The 5000-nt window shown below is 40.9% G+C and overlaps 1 pseudogene; it reads right to left on the bottom strand.

Moving 5' to 3' along the window:
- Window positions 1-537: 537 nt before the first annotated feature.
- On the bottom strand, window positions 538-3218 carry LOC119577495 (annotated as a pseudogene).
- Window positions 3219-5000: the final 1782 nt, after the last annotated feature.

Genomic DNA, 5000 nt, shown 5'->3' with positions numbered 1-5000 from the left:
ACCTTTGCAGCTACAGGTGCGACCTGGCCCTGACCGATCACGTGACCCAGGAAGGTGACATGGGCGTGTCCAAATTCACTTTTCTGTAGGTTTACCGTGAGATTGGCGGCCGACAGGGCCGAGAAGAGCGCCCGCAAGCGGACCAAATGTTCCTCCCAGGAGTCGCTCCAGTTTACGAGGTCATCGAGGTAAAAAACGAACGCCTTCCAGGTCCGCTGTCAGGTAATTCATGAGTCGCTGAAAGGTCGCTGGGGCGTTCCTCATCCCGAACGGAAGAACCCTGAACTCGTAGAGGCCGGTAGGAGTGACAAACGCAGAAATCGGCCTCGCCCTCTCAGTCAACGGAACTTGGTAGTAGCCTGGAGAAGATCCAGTTTCGTCAGGTAGCGTGCCTTCCCCAAATCATCAATGATGTCATCCATCCTCGGGAGGGGAAACGAGTCCGCCACAGTTACCGCATTCACCTTCCTGTAGTCCACACACAGACGGTAAGTACCGCTACTCTTGGGAACTAGCACCACGGGTGATGCCCAGGGGCTAAGGCTGGGAATGATGATCCCCTGTTCTTTCAGGCGTTAAACCCTCTGCCTGTAGGAATGCCCTCTTCTCTGCATTGAGGCGATAGGGAGCTTGGCGTACTGGTTGAGCATCCCTAGTCTCAACATCGTGTTCCAGCAATGGGCAAAGACGAGGTACATCACTGAATAGTTTACCATACTCCTGTAGAAGAGAACCAATGTTTGCTGCTTGGGCAGCAGAAAGATGTTTAAGTTTATCATCAAGTTTAGCTAAGATAACTGAGTTGGTGAGATTAGGTTCTACCATAAATGATTTCTTTTAGTTCACTACTGACGTTAGAAGGTACAACCATGGAACCTCTCTTACATTTTCCATATTTTCCTTCAAATCACCCCGTTCATAGTACTTTTCAGGAGGTTCACATGTACATGACGTTGTTTCTTACGTCTCTTAGGGGTTTCAATTACATAATTAACATCACTAGTTCGTTTTAAATACGGATGGACCGCATATCGAGATTGAAGAGGCTGGTTAGCAAGAGGTAGCAAGGCCCAAAACTAACTCACCCTTATTACAGCTTCTTTCTTCAGTATTATGTACTTTATCAAACTGTTCTTTCATTTTAGCCTGAGCTTTACTCAAATGATTATGGGCTATTGAAATAGCCGTTTGTAATCTATGTTTAAATTTATTCACATAAGCAGCCATAGGAATTTCTTCCTCCTCATTTAACCAACACTCCTTTAAGACTTTCAGTGGTCCACGCACTTCATGGCCGTAAATTAATTGAAATGGTGAATACCCTAAACTCTCTTGAACACTGTCCCTCACCGAAAATAGAAGCAAATCTATTCCTTCGTCCCACTCAGAACCAGTCTCTAAACAAAAGGCTTTAATCATTGTCTTTAGAGTATAGTGAAACCTTTCAAGTACCCCTTGACTCTGAGGATGATATACGCTGGATCTGCACTGCTGTACACCCAAGGACTTCATGACTTGGTCATACAGTCTGGACGTAAAATTTGACCCTTGATCTGACTGTACTACGGTAGGCAGACCCACCTGGGTGAAAAACTTTATCAAGGCTTTCACAACATTCTTAGTAGTAATGCGTCTGAGGGGAAAAGCTTCAGGATATCTGGTGGCCACATCAATTATAGTTAACAGGAACTTGTTACCCCGTTTAGTCTTTGGAAGGGGGCCTACACAGTCAATAACCACTTTACTGAAGGGCTCTCTTAACACTGGGATAGGTTGCAAGGGATATAGTTTGATGCCAGCTCCTGGTTTACCCTTTACTTGACAGATATGGCACGATTGGCAATAACTACTAACATCTCTCTTCATTTTCGGCCAATAAAAATGAGCTGAAATCTTGTAATAAGTTTTCTCGACTCCCAAATGACCACTAATGTCATGTGCAATGTTCAAAACATCAATCTGAAGGGACTTGGGAATTACAATCTGATGTACAGTCTTACTTGTATCGTCTGCAGATATATTATAGGGCTTATATTTTCGCATAAGAACGCCTGACTGGAGATAGTAGCACGTATGGGAATTTTCAAGTTCACTTATTTCGGTAAGCCTATCATAAAATACTTTCAAATCGGGATCTTTAGTTTGTTCTTCAATTAGTTTCTTTAGTAACTGGAGTGCCTTTGAAATTCACTATATCAGAATTATCAGATGTACATTTACTTGAAACTTTAGCAGAGGAATCGAAAAAATCAGCTAGAGTAAATTCCTCAGTAATTACATCACAAGGGCTCTCATCTGACAATGTAGTACGGTTGTAAGCGCTTCGAAGGAGGGGAGGTTCTACGACTTGCACTCCGGGTGACAGCACACGCAGGGAAGAGGTCGGGATACTCCCTCTCTAAATCTACAGTGTTGTTTTCTTTTGCGGGAAAAGTGAAACCACAGGGCAAGGCCAACCTTATCACCAACGAGATCATTACCATAAGAAATGAAATGCCATCACTTGGTATCCTATCAACAACACCTAACCTTACATAACGGATATTAAATCAGATTTGAGGTAAACTTCACAAATGGGTATGCTCTTGGACCCTATCAATCCATTGATAATTACCATCTCTCCAGTGTAACAATCAGGGTTAGGAACAGCCTCTTTGAGCACCAATGATATATCTGCAGCCGAGTCCCGTAGTATAGTGACTGGGGAAGAAGACGTGCACGATTCATCAGCACTAATAAATCCTGTAGAACAAAAGGGTTTAAATGAAGGAGTCACATTGCAGATTCTGTCATGGAAAAGGAGAGAAAGGCCCCGATCAAGCTTATCCCCATGGTATTTAGATGCAACCTCTTTCTTATTATTAGCATTTACGTGAAAAATGCGTTTGCTATAGTCAGAACGCTTATTTGCCAACTTAAAACAGTCATTCATGACATGACCATGTTTCTTGCAATAACGGCAAAAAGAAAGATTCTCACCGCGAGAGGCAATATTCCTACTCTCACCACCTGTTTCTGACTTTGCATTTACAGTCCTATGGGTATCTGGCAGGTCAGTCCTCCTGGTACTATACTCCATCCTCTTACTATTATGCTGGTTTGACGGGAATGAAGGTTCATTAGATCTGCAATAGTAATTAGGATTAGTGAGAGCGAAATGATCGGCGGCACTACCGACCTCGGCTAATGTGCGCAGACCACGCTCGTCAATGTGAGAGCGAACCTTACAGGCATGCACTTCTTTATATCTTCGAGATAAACAGTTCTTTAAAAATTTATCGTACTCGAGTGCATCAAGTTCACTCTCGACCCACTTTTTACAATAGTTGCTTTTTTGGGGGATAAATTCAACAAAAGTTGTTTACCATCTTTACGGCAATTACGAAAATCTTGTCTATAAGCCTCTGGTACCTTTTTATAAACATTTAACACAGTCTCTTTTACCACATAATAATTCTGTGATTGTACCAAATCCAGAGCTGAGAAAACCTCTTGTGCTCTGCCAACAAATGCGCTATGTACAAGTAATACCCACTTATCTTCGGGCCAACCATGCAAGGCAGCAACACGTTCAAAAAGAATAAAAAAATACTCTGGTTCGGTTTTCATTGAATTTAGGAACAAATTTGATTGCATCCTTACACGAAAATGAGGATAACGTTCCTGATTGGGTCTCTGCATGAGACGCATCCGCTCATTCTCTGCCTTAAACATCTCCAAGTCTAATTTACGGCTCTCCAGGTCATACTGCGGGCCATCGTGACATCACGAGGACACAAGAGCTCTAAATCATCCGCACTCAGTACATTGTGTTCTAACAAATAGTCAGTCACTAATGTACGAATTTCATCCTTCCGCAAGGATGACCGAATAGGGATGCAATAGTGAGCGGCTAACTCACTCCACTGGGCTTTAGTGAGACCGGATAGCGCTTCGGCTGATGGATTATCAACGAAACTTTCAACACTGAACATAATGAATCACCAAGAAGAAAAACAGGCGAAAATAAGCTAGCTAACTAGATAGGATGTACTAACGCGTGATCAATTGCAAAACCTGTTTCAAATCACAAAGAAAAGTACAAAAAGTAAACACAAGAATAGCAAAATACCATAAATGGTCACCAAGCAAACAACAAAAGTAAAGTTACAATCTAAACAAAGACTATTGTTTATAAAACCAAAGATCACCGAAATGCACCGACTGCACAATTAAGTGACCCGGTGTCTTAATGACCAAAATGCACGAGACGTGCGTCAATTGCAATAAAAAAAAACAATACCACGGGAACATGCGTTACAACGGCTAAGAAAATACACATTAAAAGTGCAACACCAAGGGAATCACATGTTACAAATGGCAAAACAAATTATTAACAAAATGCTAATTGACATTTCGCACATTTCCCGGACAGGCCCCCACTTGTTACGGCTGGTATGTCACTAAGAGAATTCAGGGGAAGAGCAGCTCCGCTGAACTCTAATTCTCCCAATGCGGTAGCCAGAATTATAGACGATAAGTCAAATGGCCTGATATGAATGGCTAAATACCACGTAACAACAATCCTTGCGTTAAAAGTACTAATTGTGATTATCTAGTTTCTTCTTGTTCATTCACTGTTCATTCCATATTAAATGGTCATTAATTAGGTTAGCATAATATCATTAAATGTTAATTAATTTTATGAGGTCTTCCATTGATGTATTTATCATTCATTATTGATAAGGTACTTTCATTATTGCATTTTGTATTGCCTTTTTTATAATAAATGTATTAAAGTCTTCTTCAATTATTAATTAATATTGATTGTCACAGATTTGGTAAAATACATAAATCATGATCACAATATTTTATTTATTTCCTTCACCAAAACAAAGCACAAAACACACAAAACACAAGAAACGAGACACGAGAAAATACTACCTATGCGATATATTACTGTTTAGTAATATATCGCCCTAATCCCTAACAAAGTATTACAAACCTTTAAAAAAAATAAA

The sequence above is a fragment of the Penaeus monodon genome, chromosome 10 (assembly GCF_015228065.2).
Source record: "Penaeus monodon isolate SGIC_2016 chromosome 10, NSTDA_Pmon_1, whole genome shotgun sequence".
NCBI lineage: Eukaryota > Metazoa > Arthropoda > Malacostraca > Decapoda > Penaeidae > Penaeus > Penaeus monodon.
This window is presented reverse-complemented; position numbering and strand designations above follow the sequence as displayed.